At 35.8% G+C, this 19,965-nt stretch overlaps 1 pseudogene; it reads right to left on the bottom strand.

Moving 5' to 3' along the window:
- LOC137241615 (coatomer subunit gamma-like) overlaps positions 1–14,483 on the bottom strand; it is a 34,120-nt pseudogene extending 19,637 nt beyond the window's left edge.
- Positions 14,484–19,965: the final 5,482 nt, after the last annotated feature.

The raw sequence follows: 19,965 nt of genomic DNA on the forward strand, positions 1-19,965 counted from the left end.
TCCAATATTGCGTCTACCCACTCTGGCCTTTCTACTTCCACACGGCGTGCTTTGAAAACTGGCTTACACAGAAGCGACGCTGTTTCCTGAATCAGAGCTTGTGACAGCGTTTCTGCGAATGTTGGCTTTGGGTTTGCGTATGTAGCTCGCTTCGTTTCCACGTCTCGTATGCCATTTATAAAACTCTGGATTTTTACCCTCTCGGTGTATTCCACGGGTGCGTCCGCATTTGCGAGATGAGCCAACCTTTCAACATCTGAAGCAAACTCCTGCAAAGTCTCGTTAGCTTTTTGGTAGCGGTTTTGCAATTCTATTTGAAATATCTGTTTTCTGTGTTCGCTTCCGTATCGCCGTTCTACAGCAGCCATCAATGCGTCATAACTGTTCCTTTCGTACTCTGGAATAGTCTGTAATATTTCGGCAGCTGGTCCTTTCAATGCTACGAAGAGCGCGGCAACTTTATTTTCCACATTCCAGTTGTTCATTCCTGCGGTCTTCTCAAATTGGAGCTTAAATACCTGGAATGGAACAGAACCATCAAACGTTGGGGATTTTACCTTCAGAGTAGACGTTGAAGTGATTGGACGGTTCAATTGTAACTCCTGAATCCGATATTTCAAAGCATCCATCTCGGCCTCCACTTTATTTTGTCGTTCACTAACAGCCTCCAGCTGCGATGAGAATTTTGTTTCCTGTGCTTCCAGCTTTGTTGAGATACGCTCTTCTTGCTCTTCCAGTTGAGCAGAGATCTGCGATGATATCTGTGCTGAAATTTGCGTCGACATTTCGGATATTCGTGCCTCTTGTGCTTCAATCTTCGCTGTTATTTCAGATGACATTTCTGCAATACGTGTCTCCTGTGATTCCATCTTGGATGCCATATATGTCTTCTGTTCTTCTAACTGTGTTTCCATCTTAGATGTTATATCTGTCTTTTGCGATTCCAGTTGAGATGACATGTTGGTGGATATTTGTGATGACATTTCGGACATTTGTGCCGATATTGCAGCCAATATCAGGTTCAAGTCTGTGTTCGCCATTGTCTGCGGTGTTTCATTTTTCACCTCCAATTTTGTTGTCTCATCGCCATCAAGATGAAAGACATACTCTTCCACGTCAATTCCTTCTAATTCTATTGCCTCTCGTAGTCGTGCTTGAAGTTCGATATTATTGCCAGTTGTATTTAATCCACGGTTCTCCAACTCCTTTTTCAGTTGCTGGATCTTCAATTCACTGAACTTTGCCATGTCCAAGTTTATTCGAAGTCTTCGGAATTTATTCAACAATTCCTCTTCTGACACCAATTGTAACGAATTTACTTGCAAGTCCTCTTATTTGCAATCCTCTGCTAAGTTCGAATCAATAAACTGTTGAATAAATAACTCCAATTTGTAATAATGCAAAATGGCCTTTATTAAAGTACTTCACAATAACAAACTGTGCAACGAATAGCTTGCTTAATAACCACACTGATTGATAGCTCAATGAAACTCTACTATTCAAAATAACACGGCTATTGCTCGCTAGATATCGTCTTAATCAAACTGCTTGACAACTCAAATCAAACTGAATTACTTCTTACTCGCCTGCCCCGCTTTTATAGTTTACGCTGCATACTTCTAGGCTCTTCCATTTCCAGAACTTACCAACTATATTCGTGTGTGTATAGTTCTCATATAGTTTCTACTTGTTTACAATTGTCTACTTTTTAGCGCTTCTCAGATGTGCATATGTGAGTTTGTAGTTTACAGTCTCCCGCACACACATAAGCGTATAAGTAAATTCATCTGTGTGTGACATCTCATCTCTCGCTGCCTTGTATGTAAATGTTGCTCGTCGGAATGTGTACATATGTGTAGACGCAATTATTGATTCGTTTATGTAGATACATAATGATTGAATTATTGATGTGAATTCACGTCACTGCTTAGCATCGGCCTGGAGATGGCAGCACTCCTTAGTTTTGCTAATATTCGTAACAATATTATAAGCTTTTTAAGGAATCGAATTCCCTTCAACACAAGCCAGAATACTTAAAGTACGTTAAGGAGTTCAATTTCCTTGATAAATTCTTATGCAATCAGTATATTAATAACTTCGAGAGTAACATCAAATCCAATCTTAAGTCGTTTTGGAATTTTATTCGTTCTAAGCGGTCATCTTCAGCTATTCCGCGATCTGTGTCTTCCCAAGGTATAAATTCAACATCATCTTATGACTCGGCAAATTTGTTCGCAGAATTTTTCAAAGCGAATTTCGACTTTAGTGACGCTCCGAGTGACAATAGTGGTATGCTAGATAACATATCGTCTTGTCTTAACTTCCCATCATTATTTCTTGACATAGATGATATTATTATAAGTATTAAGACTATCAAGAGCTCAAAGCAGTGCGACTATCAACAATTTTCATCGTTTTTTCTAAAGAAATGTATGGTTTCGGTTGCGGAACCCTTATTATACATTTTTAATTTGTCCCTAAAGTCAGGCATTTTTTGGATGTTTGGAAAATTACTTATATTGAACCAGTTCACAAGAATGGTAATAAGAGTTATGTTTCAAATTATCGACCAATTTCTAAATTGCCCGTCGAAACTGTTTGAGAAAGTGGTTATGGGAAAGTTAATCGTTAGTTCAGCGGCATATCTCCCCAAATCAGCGTGGATTTGTTCCAGGACGTTCAACAATTTCTAATCTATCAGTATTTTCCAATTACTGCATTTCAGCGTTCACAGATGGTTGCCAAGTCGACTGCATATATACTGACTTATCCAAAGCTTTTGATAGATTATCTCATCGAGTATTATTGGCTAAGCTACAGCATTGGGGGTTTTATTCCACCTTCTTACAATGGATAAGTTCATATTTATCCAATAGAATCAATTTTGTTGTTATCGATAATGTAAAGTCAGCGCCATATGTGGCTACTTCGGGTGTGCCTCAAGGAAGCATCCTTGGTCCACTCTTCTTTATAATGTTTTTTAATGATGTCAGTGCTTGCTTTAAAAAGTGCGGTCATCTTATTTACGCTGATGACTTGAAAATCTTTTTCAAAATAAAACATGGGTCTGATGTTCTTGCACTTCAAACAGAATTAGTTGCTTTTAATGATTGGTGCAAGAGGAATATGCTTGCTCTCAATGTCAGTAAATGTTACAGTGTTACGTATTCCAAATTAAATAAGAATTTGATTTCAACTTATTACGCTTCTGATATACCTTTGGTAAGGGTCAATAAAATTCGAGACTTAGGTATCGTATTTGATTCACCATTTATGTTCATTGAACACTTAAATTTTATAATCCCTAAAGCGTATTTTTTATTGGCATTTATAACAAGTAAGGAAGGCTAAGATCGGGTGTAACCGAACATTACATACTCAGTTGAGCGCTATGGAGACAAAATAAGGGAAAATCACCATGTAGGAAAATGAACCTCGGGTAACCCTGGAATGTGTTTGTATGACATGCGTATCAAATGGCAGGTATTAAAGAGTATTTTAAGAGGGAGTGGGCCATAGTTCTATAGGTGGACACCTTTTCGGGATATAGCCATAAAGGTGGACCAGGGCTGACTCTAGAATTTGTTTGTACGATATGGGTATCAAATGAAAAGTGGGAATGAGTATTTTAAAACGGAGGGGACTTAGTTCTATAGGTGGACGCCTTTTCGAGATATCGCCATATAGGTGGACCAGGTGTGACTCTGGAATTTATTTGTACGATATGGGTATCAAATGAAAGGTGTTAATGAGTATTTTAAAAGGAAGTGGGCCTTAGTTATATAGGTGGGCGCCTTTTCGGGATATCGTTATAAAGGTGGACCAGGGGTGACTCTAGAATTTGTTTGTACGATATGGGTATCAAATGAAAGGTGTTAATGAGTATTTTAAAAGGGAGTGGGCCTTAGTTCTATAGGTGGACGCCTTTTCGGGATATCGTTATAAAGGTGGACCAGGGGTGACTTTAGAATTTTTTTACGATATGGGTATCAAATGAAAGGTGTTAACGAGTATTTTAAAAGGGAGTGGGCCTTAATTCTATAGGTGGACGCCTTTTCGGGATATCGTTATAAAGGTGGACCAGGGTTGACTCTAGAATGCGTTTGTACATTACGGGTATCAAACGAAAGGTGATAATGAGTATTTTAAAAGGGAGTGGGCCTTAGTTCTATAGGTGGACGCCTTTTCGATATATCGCCATAAAGGCGGACCAGAGGTGACTCTATAATGTGTTTGTACAATATGGGTGTCAAATTAAAGGTATTAATAATAATTTTAAAAAGGAGTGGTGGTAGTTGTATATGTGAAGGCGTTTTTGAGATATCGACCAAAATGTGGAACACGGTGACCCAGAACATCATCTGTCGGGTAGCGCTAATTTATTTATATATGTAATACCACGAACAGTATTGCAGAACTTTTTCATTTTCTTTTACTTAGTATGGTAGGTCTCACACCTATTTTACAAAGTTTTTTTCTAATGTTATATTTTGCATCAATAAACCAATCCAATTACCATGTTTCAACCCTTTTTCGTATTTGGTATAGAATTATGTCACTTTTTTCATTTTTAGTAATTTTCGATATCGAAAAAGTGGGCGTGGTCATAGTCAGATTTCGGCCATTTTTTATACCAATAGAAAGTGAGTTCGGATAATTATGTGAACTGAGTTTAGTAAAGATATATCGATTTTTGCTCAAGTTATCGTGTTAATGGCCGAGCGGAAGGACAGACGGTCGACTGTGTATAAAAACTGGGCGTGGCTCAACCGATTTCGCCCTTTTTCACAGAAAACAGTTATCGTCCTAGAGTCTAAGCCGCTACCAAATTTCACAAGGATTGGTAAATTTTTGTTCGACTTATGGCATTAAATGTATCCTAAACAAATCAAATGAAAAAGGGTGGAGCCACGCCCATTTTGAAATTTTGTTTTATTTTTGTATTTTGTTGCACCATATCATTACCGGAGTTGAATGCTGACATAATTTACTTATGTATATACTGTAAAGATATTAAATTTTTTGTAAAACTTTCACTTAAAAAAAAAAATTTTTTAAAAGTGGGCGTGGTCGTTCTCCGATTTTGCTAATTTTTATTAAGCATACATATAGTAATAGGAGTAACGTTCCTGCCAAATTTCATCATGATATCTTCAACGACTGCCAAATTACAGCTTGCAAAACTTCTAAATTACCTTCTTTTAAAAGTGGGCGGTGCCACGCCCATTGTCCAAAATTTTACTTATTTTCTATTCTGCGTCATAAGTTCAACGCACCTACCAAGTTTCATCGCTTTATCCCTCTTTGGTAATGAATTATCTCAATTTTTCCATTTTTCGATATTTTCGATATAGCGATCGGAGATGAGCGCCCAGGAATCTACATACCAAATTTCGTGAAGATATCTCAAAATTTACTCAAGTTATCGTGTTAACGGACAGACGGACGGACATGGCTTAATCAAATTTTTTTTCGATACTGATGATTTTGATATATGGAAGTCTATATCTATCTCGATTCCTTTATACCTGTACAACCAACCGTTATCCAATCAAAGTTAATATACTCTGTGAGCTCTGCTCAACTGAGTATAAAAAGAAATAGCGCAGAGTTTACAGACTCATATACTAAAAAGTTATTGTATAATGCGTTTGTAAGATCAATGCTGGAATATGGTTCTATAATCTGGTGTCCATATTATGAGGTTCACAGTAAAAGATTGAACGTGTTCAAAAAATATTTATGAAATATTGCTTATCTGACATAAATTTTTACCTACCGATCCCTTCATATACATCCAGGTGTAAGTTAATTAATCTGCATACATTAGAGAGTAGAAGGGTAATTTCTTCTATTATATTCATTTATGATATCTTTAATTGTATTATCGATTATCCAATACTTCTTGCATTATTGAACTTTCATGTGCTACCACGTAACTTACGCCAACATAATGTGTTTTGTCACGTACACGTTGCTTTGGTTCCCGATGGTGGCCCTAGCTAGCTCAGTACATTTGGCAGGCCGTGGTTCTCAACCCGCCATCTGGGAACCGGACGCACACTTATATTTATTTCCTTCCGTTCAACCTCTTCGGATTCACTTACCCACCGCACCACAGGAATCCCACCCAACCTTGGACCGCTCGCATCATGTAACCTATTCTGCGGTCACCCTAATACCATGCTCCATACTCCTACTTACCTCCTCATCATTCCACCCTTACATCCCGCCCCAAAAGAATTTAGCAAGCCATATTACTTCTCTTTTCACTTCAATAACGCATTTTTAATAAACATAATCTTAAAATCTATACACGAATGAAATAAAATCTTATACAAAAGGAATCAAGCTTCGTTCAGATTCAATAATATTTTTTTTTTCAAACAACTTAATTTATATATACATATATGTAAATTTGAGATTAACACATATGGGTTCATTCCTCGCAAAAAAAAATTTATACCTTTACACAAACATATAAAAGTAAAAAATAAACGTATTAAAAACAGTATTTATGAACGTATGAAGAGGCCAATAAATATAATAAACCTAAAAAAAATCAAAATGTGCAAAAATTCCATATAAAAGAAAATCTATGACAAATATTCTTTTGGACTTTATTTCTGGGTCTTTCTGTCGCCAAAATCACCAAACTCTTATCTACTCAAGTGTAGTTATATAAAAAAAGAGTTTTAAAACACACCCTAATGCCTGCCTAAAAGAGCTCTTTTACGTGGGGATCGGGGGGCTTATTTGTGCAGAGTTTATACCCATTCTGCAAAAAAAAATGTAAAACAGAAAAGAAAACAGCCTAATGTTGTTGTTGTTGTTGTAGCGATAAGGTTGCTCCCCGAAGGCTTTGGGGAGTGTTATCGGTGTGATGGTCCTTTGCCGGATACAGATCCGGTACGCTCCGGTACCACAGCACCATTAAGGTGCTAGCCCGACCATCTCGGGAACGATTTATGTGGCCACATTAAACCTTCAGGCCATCCCCTCCCTCCCCACCCCCAAGTTCCATGAGGAGCTTGGGGTCGCCAGAGCCTCGTCTGTTAGTGAAACAGGATTCGCCCCGGACAGGTGAGGTTGACAATTGGGTTTGGAGAAGCTATATATTGCGCTGGCAACCTGAAGGGTTGCGCTACACATCCCTTGAATCTGGTATTTTAGTCGCCTCTTACGACAGGCATACCTACCGCGGGTATATTCTGACCCCCTTACCCGCTGGGGGTAAAAACAGCCTAATAAATTGTTTTGGTGTATTTTGTGACTGACAGACGCCTTACAATGTTATAAATTTTGGTTTAATCGAATATTACGTTTAAGACAAAAAAATGGATAAATTTTATAGTGACTCGGCTATACGTCTATGCACATCAATGTGAAATTCCACTTTTATACAATTTAAAATTTGGGATACAAAAAGAACAATTCTTAGACTACCCTGACTCGTTTGTTAATTCCTATTTACCATAAAAAGCTTTTGTTCATATTACATTATGGTGAATTTTTTTGGCGACTGCTTTAACGAGGTGGGTCGCTCCAACGTTAGGGTAAATGGCTAGGTGAATAAACAAATCCAATTGCACGCAGCTTTCCGAGATGCAAATAAAAGGATTTATAGGTGATGAGATTGCAATATCAAAATATGATGAGATGCAATTACGCTTTATTCGATGAAAATGTTGTAGGGTGGCATTTGTGTAAAAATGGTGTTGAATTTGTAAAAATTGTTGATACTCGCAACAAGTTGATATTGAAGTTGCGAAAAAAAATTGTTGCATTTAAAAACAAGGATGTTGAAGTTGAAAAAAAATTGTTTCATTTGTAAAATTTGATACCGAATTCGTAGAAATTCGTGGTTTTGTAAAAATTCGTGATTTGTAAAAATTCGTGATTTGTAAAAATTCGTGATTTGTAAAAATTCGTGATTTGTAAAAATTGTGATTCCCTGGCGCTTTAAAAAGGCTTCACTGGCCACCTCCGGTTCCCACTACGAGAATGAAATCTCAATTAGCGCCAATTACATTTTTTTATTAAGGCTCCCAAAGCCGATTTGGCGTTCACGCGCCTTATGTCACACATACGTAAATATTATTTGCCCACATACCTACACGCAATATAAAATGAGTGTATCCACAAAAAATTTATTATTTTAAATAAAAAAAAAGATAGTAATTTTAGAATTTAGGAATACGCAAGAAAACAATGATTGAGTGGGAATCTTCACTCATGAAAATCCGTGCTTGCGGATTTATGGAAGAGGCTGGTGACCGAAGTCGAAATTGAGGTCGCGTGAACCCCAAACGGCGCGAAAGTCTATATGACAAAAAAAAAAAAAAAAATCTTCATAATTTAAACACTCACCAGGTAAACAAATATTCCACATCCTTATGTAGCAAGGAAATCCTGTCCTGATGGTTGGATGCAGCGTCGTCCTTTTTCTTTAAAATTATCGACCGAAACCGCTTTTTTTAATTGAAGGCAATTTGCCTTATATCAAAACTTAAGAATTATTGCTATCGGCACTAAACTGATCCTTTCTGGATCTTCGCGCACAGGGAATTTTAAAACTTTATCACAGGCAAAAACCAAAATGTTTTTTCCTTTTATAAGCGGAGCGCGCACTTTAGCCCGATATGCTGCTATATTTTACTTTACTTTTGTTCTCCTCCAGTTACCCCTTTTATACTATCCAAACCGCTGAAAAGAACCGTTTCCATTTGCCGTTTCCCACGGTCTTTCTTTTGTCTATCGCAATCATGACCACCATATAGCTATCCCTGTCCTTATTCTCACCATGTCATGCATGCCCATCTGGAAATCTTCCAAATAAAGCTTTTTTCGTCATTGTGAATTTACGTGAGTTCACAATGGTGTTTTTGGGACATTTTCATTTGACGTTTCTCGTGTTTACATTTTTGGTAAACACGATTTCTATAAATTTTATTATGATAAAGTCTAGTTGAGGGATCGACTGCTACCCACAACATGTCGAGAGAGGTGTCAAAAGATGCGTCTTAATCTCGAAAAAAATGCTCCGAAGGCGGAAAATAAGAATTGTATCTCTATCCGGAGATATTTGCAGTGGAAATTGGTGATTTTCGTGTGATAGTTGTTCTGTTGGGTACCCAACAAAAAAAAACTGTGAAAATAAGTGCTTTGCGTGGATATAGTTTTGGTCTTCAAACCGGAGTTGGACCCACCCAGGGTGATTTGTTATAAGCGCAACAGAAGGCCGCCAACGCAGAAAGGTGTTCTGCGTAACCATACTGTGGATACCACACCTGGTTTAGGAGGGACCCGCTGGTAACTTTTCGGTTTTTTTGTTCATATATTTTGAACGAGCCAAACATTTAATATTGCTGTTTTAACAGCGTACTCCACCTCAACATGTGAGGCTCTCTACATCAAAGCGGGCCAAGGTCTGAATGAAGCCCAACGCGGGGAAGACCCACGACCTGACAGTTTACTATTGAAAAGTTAAGATCTAATTATGCGATGAATGCTCCAATCACACGCGCTCTAAGTGTAATCAACTCTATTAATTCCAATCATTGCATAGAATTTTCTATATCTCGAACTTGCTTTAAAAATATGTTATTTTCTGTTTTAAGCTAAATAGTTTAGTACTATCCATATACATATGTACACATATATCCATATAAAATCTAGTCTGTAAGATTTTTGTAATCATATACTTAAATAAATAAATATGAAATAAATATGAAATATTTAGCTTAAATTTTAAAATAAGATAATCCTTGCCAATTGATGTATATAGAATATATATGGCGTATTTTTTGTTATTAAAAGAAGGTTTTTATTATATTAAAGTTTTTATCATTTTTTTTTTCAATTTTCTTTTAACAATTTCATGCGTTCTGAAAGCCATTGTGAATCAAACGAAGTGTGATATCTTCTGCATAGACGTCAAAATTCGAAAGTGATTGGATCACCTGATTTGTAATTGACTATTGCTGTCTCATTCTGTATTTCTTTCTATCACCCGCTGAAGATAGCCGGCCCTATGCGCCGCGATATTGAACACCCTGTAAAAACGCTAATAAGTAGCCATATTGAACATCCTGTCAGGCAGTTGACAGATAAGATGTCACACTTAGTTTGATTCACAATGCTTAAAGCATTTTCGTGCATTGAAATACAACCATGCGCTTATACGTTTGACATTACATTTCATACACGTTCGTATTTGGCATTCCCATTGTTTCTAAATTCGCAAACAATGACTGCAGTTATTCTGTGTGATTTTTCGAAAAAATTTATTATTTTTGTGAAATTTTATACTTATTCCCGGTATTTCAGTGCGAGTGTAAACTCCAGTTAAAGTTGACTAGAGTTTAACCCTGCCACTTCGGCCGCTTAAGCTGAGATGAACAGCAAAATTGTATGTTATCAAACAAAGTGGCAAGGTTAAACTCTAGTCAATTTATAAAAACATTTTAAACTCGCACTGAAAAACCGAGCAATAATCTGTGGTATTTTGGTGGTCAAAAAGTGTTTATGCAATGATACATTCCCGCACAACGCGACAATATCCGTGTTTTTTTTAAACGCGTATACGATTACGTTTGCGTTTTTTTTACGCGCAAACGTAAACGTATACGCATGTAAAAAAAGCGCTTATCCTCGCTTAGATAATGCTTAATAGTCCCATCTCGCGGCAGTGGTTAAATAACTAGCTACAGCACAAGGTGTACCTAAAAGCGGAGACACAACCCTCTGATGGCCATAGTGTATAACATATAGCTGAATCAGTTGCGATGAATTGTGGACACGCACCATTTTAAGAACTGATACAATGAATTAGTGTAGACATACTTCAGCTACATCTGAGTATAATGCGTAATGAAATTTAGTAGTACTAATTTTATGCGCGGCAATTTCAGAGATGTATTTTATGTTTGACGCTTAGCAGTCCATATAAAGTTAAAGCGTAAACGTCTATAGATTTTAAAATACACATCTAATAGGGCCGTTCCATTGGTTTATCGAGCTCTTGCTCTGGCTCAAATCTCATTGGAACGATCTGGATCAACTTTATGAGAGCTGGCAGCACTAATATAAAACATCTGTTTTGTAGAAAATAAGAAGAAACGTACACAAAATTTTAAGATACTGATAGAATTCTTAAAATTAAAAAGTTTCACACGTAAGCAAACTATTTATTTTCCTTACATCATCTTCAAGTTGTTTACTCTTTCAGTGTTTTTGCTTTTAAATATGGCGAGATCTTTTATGTATACACAAATGTACACGTATTTAGTTCAGTGCTACAATGGCTCAACTATATGGTTGGCTCATCTCACCAGCTGATTTTATTTTTTTCATTTCACTGGAGTAGGGATTGTCAGAAAGAGATGGCAAACTTAAAAAGAAACCAACGAATTTACAACATTTTCTTACTACTTACAAATGCTGCTAAGTTTTATGTTTTCATTCCATTCCATTCTTCCAACACCAACACGCTAATTTTGGCAATGTGAACAAAGGTATGTTATTGCTGTAGAGATGAGCCAACCATGAGCCATGAGTACTACCAACTCAAAAGTGGTTAGCTGTCAAAAAATTGACTACAGAAAACGAAACGAACATAAATGCTATACGGACCAGAAATTGAACCAGATAAATATCAGGATCACAACGTTGTTGTTGCATTTGCATGTTAAATTTCTATCCGTATCTCGCTCAAGTCTCAATGGAACGTAACTAATGTATTTCGTAATGTCGAAGTACCTATGGAAGCTATGGAATGATGTGGAAGCTTGCATTTGAGAACACGGTTGCCACTTCGGTCCTTTGAACCAAAAATGGGCCTTCCAACCACTTTTGGTCCGCTGGTCCCTTTTCCCAATTTTAGTCCTCTCTCGGCACGGTTTGGGCACTTTTATTATTTTTTTCACTGAAAACAATATTCAAAATATTGCTAATAAAATTTGCCGCAAATTTATTAACCCATATATAATTTTCAATTCACTTCAATGGAATTCTTACCACGAAAATTGCTCTATCAATAAAACGTAGCAGAACAAGAATATTTCACCAGGGGGATAATTTAGGCGAGGCATTAAAAAGAGAAGTTTTGAATGTTTGAGCAAACATATTGTCCTTAATTGTTGGTGAAACAACGGACTTATCAGAAAAAATACTTGTTTTAGTGGTTAGATATTTCGATCGGTTGTTAAACACTTTTCGTGATATATTTTTGTGACTAGTCGAGCAAAAAAAATTTATCTCAAATACACGTGTGTTAAAGAAATTTGACAATGAATTGAAAACTATTTAAAAGAATGAAATTAGAAACAGTAATACCTTTAAAATTTTTTACAAAAAAAATTCTATGCAAAAATTTTGAAATCGTTTCTCTTCGTTTGGAACGTCGATATTTAAGTCTTTCTCTTCTTTTCGTTCGAATCGTTCCAATATTCCACTTAGGATATTTGAAAACTTAGTATTTGTGCCAAGAAATATTTTAACTGGAAGTAAGGCAGAAATACTTTTTGAAAGTGATAGCTTCATAAATGTGGAATGAATTGGGATTAAAACTTTTTTTTTTATATTCAGCTTTTGAAGCAAATGCAAAAGAAATTTGATTTCAGAAGAAGTGTTTTGTGTAAAAGTATTCCGATAGGTGCTTGCAAAACCCTATGAACTTAAATCACAACACTGTTAACTAGTCTCTCGTAACTAATTACATGTAATCCGGTTCAATTATTACACAGCTGAAACTCTAAGACGCTTGATTTTTAGTTTCAGTTCAAAACTCACACTTACTGCATCTAGGCACTGGTATGAAGTTTAAACTGCTAAGGAAAAAGTAAGCATCTATAAAAATAGCATTAACACAATTGCTTGGTTTCATTTACGATTTACTGAGTTTGCCACAATGCAAATTTTTTAACCGTAGCTTACTAAAACCTTACTGCGCTCTGTATTTTATTGCATTGCAATGAAGCAAAACTAGGTTCACAACGTTTGGTTGATGAAAGACATGTAGTACGCTTACACAGCCACCGATTTTGACACCCTACCGATCACCGAATTGTTGTCGGCTGTTGTCGTTTTTCACTGCCGATAAATTCGCGCGTGGTCAATTTTATCGTTCGATAAATTGCGTGCATTTACTGTGAAAAATTAATAATTTGTGCGGTGGACTCAAAAATTGATTAATTGTGTGCAAAACAGGCGCTCTTTATGAGATAAGCAAATACAAGCATAAACGCAAGCGTATTTTTGCGAAAAAGTAAAATGTAAGAAAAAAAAAACTGCCGGCCGATAATCGGTTGCAATTTCAACACCAGCACGGCCGATTTCATCAGCTGATTGCAGTTTTTCGGTAGCTGTGTAAGCGTACTCATAGACTTATCTTAGAAATGTGAAAATGTTATACCTAAAGGTACACTTTATTTTAGTTTGTGCATTTTGAATTAAAGCCAAGTGTCTCTTTTATTAAAACTCATAGTCACAGTTGCATGGGCGTGATGAACTTTTGTGACCAAATTTGCTGTTTCGTTCCTATTAATGTGATCGTTCATTCCGCTCCTACTTATAGGATCCCAGCAAAAATGTGCCCGTAAATTGACTAGGAAAATGACTAACAGCTGTGTCGATGGAACACGTAAATCGCTAAGTAGCATTTGTACAGGGCAGCAGTAACATTTGTGACCAGTCCATTCCGTCGTACCTATTTATGTGATTGTCCATACTGCTCACACATATACGGTTTTAGGTTATCGAAAAGTAAACAAACTATAGTGCTGTACTGTTCTTACATTCACGTTCTGGCAATCATTTTTTGAGTTATATACCTGTAACTTTACGAGTATTTTTACGTTAATATGACCGTCTTTTGACTAGTGTTATGACCGTTTTTTTACTTGGATTATACTGCTATATAAATAAAATATTTCTTTAATTCAAATCTATTAACATTTCTTTTATTAAACATTTTTACAATATATTACATTATTTATAATAGTTGTAAATTATTAACTATAAGAAATTCCTTAGCAAACTTACCTGCAAAGCATTAGAAGTCTCAGCAGAAGCATAAATTAATTTTGTCTCCACTTTCTGCGTAGCCGACAATTTCTTAAATTCTTCATCTGAACGACGAGCTACTTGTTCGAAATTATATGCTGCCTGCAAATTATCTGTACAATTTACTTGTTTGAAAGTATATGCTGCTTGCAAATTATCTGTACAATTTATGCATAAATTTTTTGGAAGATTATCAATTGATGTTGCGTGTAACTATGGTAAACGGAATGGCTGATTCGCAGAAAATTTTTGTGACGTATTTGAGGGTACATAGCATGTAAGAAAAGGCAAGCATATATGTATCGGGCATTTCAATTAGGCCATCTCATTCTGCCATACTAACAATTGTGGAACAATGTGGGATATTTTGTTGTTGGTCGCCATCTTTGGTCACTAGATTTTTGCTGGGATGTTAGCATAGCACTGCTCTGCCCACACACGTCACAATGCTCGTCAAATGGCGGTCATTTTTACGGCCATTTCACTCTGCATTTTCGATTCTGTTGACAATAAATTTTACTACGGTTTTACCATTTCTATAACCGCCATATTCTTTGAATTTTACCTGCCGATTTACTTTAACAGGAGCAGCCACATGAATAAAATAATAAAAAAAAATTTATTTAATAATTTGGGAAAAATTTAACCAACGTGACATCAGGACGGACAAGGCGACAGCTGTTTCGATTATACCTTGTAAATCTCTTCAAAGCCTTTTCTCCCGAGGGTGGGATTCGAACCCGCACTCCTACAATAGTTGAAATGGTTACAAACGCATTCAGTTACGTCATACCTTAGTTGTTGTAAACTTTTTCCCAATTGCCTTCTTTTGCATATATTAATCTTCTACACATCACATACTTCGCCTTACAAACATGCATAACTTCAACACATAAATACATACGAAAATTGCTTGAAATAAATGTTTACATACATTTAAAGCAATACGGGCAATCCCCGATTAACTCAAACAAACAGACAACAATTGCTTAATTCGTTGTAGTTCTATAAATAGAACAAAAACAGCAACAATACAAAGTTTCTCTGAAACCGCCTTACAAACATACATAATTTCAACACATAATTACATACGAAGTATGTGATGTGTAGAAGATTAATATATACAAAAAAGGCAATTGGGGAAAACTTTACAACAACTAAGGCATGACATAGCTGCGTTTGTAACCATTTCAACTATCGTAGGTTTGCGGGTTCGAATCCCACTACCGGGAGAAAAGGCTTTGAAGAGATTTACAATGTATAATCGAAACAGCTGTCGCCTTGTCCGTGCTGATGTCACGTTGTTTAAATTTTCCCAAATTATTAAATAAATTATAAAATTAAAAATTGATTGAAATAAATGTTTTCATACATTTAAAGCAATATGGGCAATCTCCGATTAACTCATACAAACAGACAACATTTGGTTAATTCGTTGTAGTTCTATAAATAGAACAAAACAGCAACAGTAGTATCGCGTGGAATTCACCTCACTTCAAACACGCTTAACATTATAAACATACGTTCATTGCCCAGGTAACTACCATAAGTTCATTCGCGTTCACCAAGTCACCTAATGCATTAATGCGTCATACCCAAATTGCTCAAGTAGGAATCATATTGACAATATGTAAGTCAATATAATAATTCGCTAACAAAGCATTACTCACTATTGAGTCATACACCTCTAATATGTAATTATTAATGTAAGAAGGTATATATGTAAAGTTAAGCACTTTTGTATAAATAGGAAAGAATTTATTCAATAAAGAAGATTTATGAATCAGATGTCTGCGCTGAACATTAGCGCCAACAAAAACAATTTTCTTTTAAAATCTAAAAGTATAAATTGTAGGTACATGGCGATCCTGCCATCATCATAAATGCTTAAAATCCTTTGTACATGGCGATCCTGCTAGTCTAGATCAAATTTGGCAAAATTGCTAAAAATCTGGTCACAACAACCTGTCGTAAAGCAGGATTAGCTGGAAGAAGATCCTGCCAGTTCAACAGTTAAGGCAAAATTGTTGATAAAGCAATGCCAAAAGCATTTCATTAACAAAAATCCTGACAGTCTGAAGCAAAATATATCGAAGAAGATCTCAAAGATCCTGCCACAAAATTTGAGTCACCAAACAATTTTGAAAGCACACCAGAGCGATATGGAAGACCAAAAAGGCAACTGATTTGAATTTTAAAACGAACAAATGCAAAAGAAGACAATATATTAGAACAAAGGGCATAATTCAAGGCAATCAGCAAACCGCAATTACCGCAACCAGATTGTCGAGGAAGTTATTGACTTAGGACAATATTCGACTAGGCATACAAGAAATGCCGGCAATCCAGGACTTGAAATTTATAAGGAAAAACACAGTTGTCCTGAGGGACAAATTGGTGATTAAGAATTGAATATTTACTGCAGTAGGCAAATTTAATAAAATAATAAAAAAAGTACACAAGTTCTCAAAGATCAAATAATTGCACTAACCAAAGATGTTGTGCATGTGACAATCCCGGTATAAAAATAAAAATAATTCTTCATTCAAGTCATGACGATTCTGTCTTGGTGGCCGCGGCAGAAATCGCATGACGAATAAGATCAAATAAGTTGCTGGAAAAATATGAAAAATAAATTAAAAGATCGAATAAATTTTGCATCCACTATATGCTCCTTCCACTAACTAGCTAAGTTGCTACCACTAATATAAACTACATTGCTCTTTCGTTAATAACAGCTCCTAAATTTCTACATAATTAGTTACATATATCATATTATAACTTACTTACTTACTTAATTGGCGCTTAACCGTCTAAACGGTTATGGCCGTCCAACAAGGTGCTCCAGTCGCTCCTTCGCTCCACCTACCGGCGCCGATTGGTCGCACCAAGGAATTTAAACCGTTTTCCATCTGGTACTTCCAACGGAGTGGGGGCCGCCCTCTACCCCTGCTTCCATAGGCGGGTTCCGATAGAAACACTTTCTTGGCCGGAGCATCATCTTTCATTCGCATAACATGGTCTAGCCAGCGCAGCCGCTGCGTTTTAATTCGCTGGACTATGTTGATGTCTGCGTATAGCTCGTACAGCTCATTATTAAATCTTCTTCGGTACTCGCCATCGCCAACGCGCAGAGGTCCAATTCATATTATAAATTTCGATAAATTAGCTACAGATTTTTCTTACTAAGTTTAATGTAACCCTAATGAAATGAAATAAAAATAAAAAGATGTTATCTAATAGAAATAATTAAACAAATAGATATAAGTATGAGATTATTCAGTTAGGAAACCTAGTTTTATAGAGGTCATAATTTTAGGAAAATATTTTTACTAATAGGAAAATATCTTTCATTCTAAATAGATTAGGAAATAGAAATAGGAAACATTTCTACTTTTAACCTGCCTACAAAATAAGGAAATAATAGTCCATAAGAATAGGCTTACCCAATATAAAATATGCCAATGACTCACAATAATTTAACAACAAAAAAAAAGGAGTTTCAACAATAGTATTCCAATTTACTCGTCCATAAACAAAAGCAAACAATTCATATTGGTATCCAGTTTCCATTAATTCACATGCCGATTTTTAAGGGAGTCGACGCTCTTAAGGGTCGGCTGTGCAAAAAAACAAAAACCCAAAAAACAAAAAAAAAAATAATCAATTACCCATCATAGCAAATACACAAAAAAAAGCGAAAAAATCAGATTATTATGAACAAGCGAGAATTTGTATAACGGGTATAGTATGTAAAGCAAATGCAAACGAATAAAAGCAAAAAGAAAACATAACATATAAAGTTATAATATCAAGTTACCACTATGACATAAATTACAACTGAATGCAAACAATTGTTTGGTACCACCAAGTAAATTGACTGGGTCATTCAACGAAAAATTAAACAACACGGCACACTTATCACAGTGACCGTCTATAATTAAGCATAAAATTATATACGTTCACTTAAAACGCCGATAGTGTAGTATCGCGTGGAATTCACCTCTCTTCAAACACGCTTAACATTACAAACATACGTTCATTGACCCAGGTAACTACAATAAGTTTATTCGCGTTCACCAAGTCACCTAATGCATTAATGCGTCATACCCAAATTGCTCAAGAAGAATCATATTGACAATATGTAAGTCAATATAATAATTCGCTAACAAAGCATTCCTCACTATTGAGTCGTGCACCTCTAGTATGTAATTATTAATGTAAGAATGTATTTATGTATAGGTTAAGAACTTTTGTATAAATAGGAAAGAATTTATTCAATAAAGAAGATTTATGAATCAGATGTCAGCGCTGAACATTAGCGCCAACAAAAACCATTTTCATAATTTATTTAATAATTTGGGAAAAATTTAAACAACGTGACATCAGGACGGACAAGGCGACAGCTGTTTCGATTATACCTTGTAAATCTCTTCAAAGCCTTTTCTCCCGGGAGTGGGAGTCGAACTCGCACCCCTACGATAGTTGAAATGGTTGTAAACGCATTCAGCTACGTCATGCCTGTTGTGAAGTCTTTCCCAATTGCCTTCTTTTTTGCATATTTTAATCTTTTACACATTGCATACTTCGTATGCAATTATGTGTTAAAGCTATGCTTGGTACGGCGGTTTTCAAAGAAACTTTGGTTTTGTTGCTGTTTTCGTTCTATTTATAGAACTACAACGAATTAACCAATTTTGTCTGTTTGTATGATTTTTAATAATCGGGGATTGCCCATATTGCTTTTTTAAATGTATGAAAACATTTATTTGAAGCAATTTTTTAATTTTTATAATTTATTTAATAATTTGGGAAAAATTTAAACAACGTGACATCAGGACGGACAAGGCGACAGCTGTTTCGATTATACCTTGTAAATCTCTTCAAAGCCTTATCTCCCGGGAGTGGGAGTCGAACTCGCACCCCTACGATAGTTGAAATGGTTGTAAACGCATTCAGCTACGTCATGCCTGTTGTGAAGTCTTTCCCAATTGCCTTCTTTTTTGCATATTTTAATCTTTTACACATTGCATACTTCGTATGCAATTATGTGTTAAAGCTATGCTTGGTACGGCGGTTTTCAAAGAAACTTTGGTTTTGTTGCTGTTTTCGTTCTATTTATAGAACTACAACGAATTAACCAATTTTGTCTGTTTGTATGATTTTTAATAATCGGGGATTGCCCATATTGCTTTTTTAAATGTATGAAAACATTTATTTGAAGCAATTTTTTAATTTTTATAATTTATTTAATAATTTGGGAAAAATTTAAACAACGTGACATCAGGACGGACAAGGCGACAGCTGTTTCGATTATACCTTGTAAATCTCTTCAAAGCCTTTTCTCCCGGGAGTGGGAGTCGAACTCGCACCCCTACGATAGTTGAAATGGTTGTAAACGCATTCATTAAAAAATTGCTTCAAATAAATGTTTTCATACATTTAAAAAAGCAATATGGGCAATCCCCGATTATTAAAAATCATACAAACAGACAAAATTGGTTAATTCGTTGTAGTTCTATAAATAGAACGAAAACAGCAACAAAACCAAAGTTTCTTTGAAAACGGCCGTACCAAGCATAGCTTTAACACATAATTGCATACGAAGTATGCAATGTGTAAAAGATTAAAATATGCAAAAAAGAAGGCAATTGGGAAAGACTTCACAACAGGCATGACGTAGCTGAATGCGTTTACAACCATTTCAACTATCGTAGGGGTGCGAGTTCGACTCCCACTCCCGGGAGAAAAGGCTTTGAAGAGATTTACAAGGTATAATCGAAACAGCTGTCGCCTTGTCCGTCCTGATGTCACGTTGTTTAAATTTTTCCCAAATTATTAAATAAATTATAAAAATTAAAAAATTGCTTCAAATAAATGTTTTCATACATTTAAAAAAGC

This window comes from Eurosta solidaginis, chromosome 2 (assembly GCF_040869045.1).
Source record: "Eurosta solidaginis isolate ZX-2024a chromosome 2, ASM4086904v1, whole genome shotgun sequence".
Classification (NCBI taxonomy): domain Eukaryota; kingdom Metazoa; phylum Arthropoda; class Insecta; order Diptera; family Tephritidae; genus Eurosta; species Eurosta solidaginis.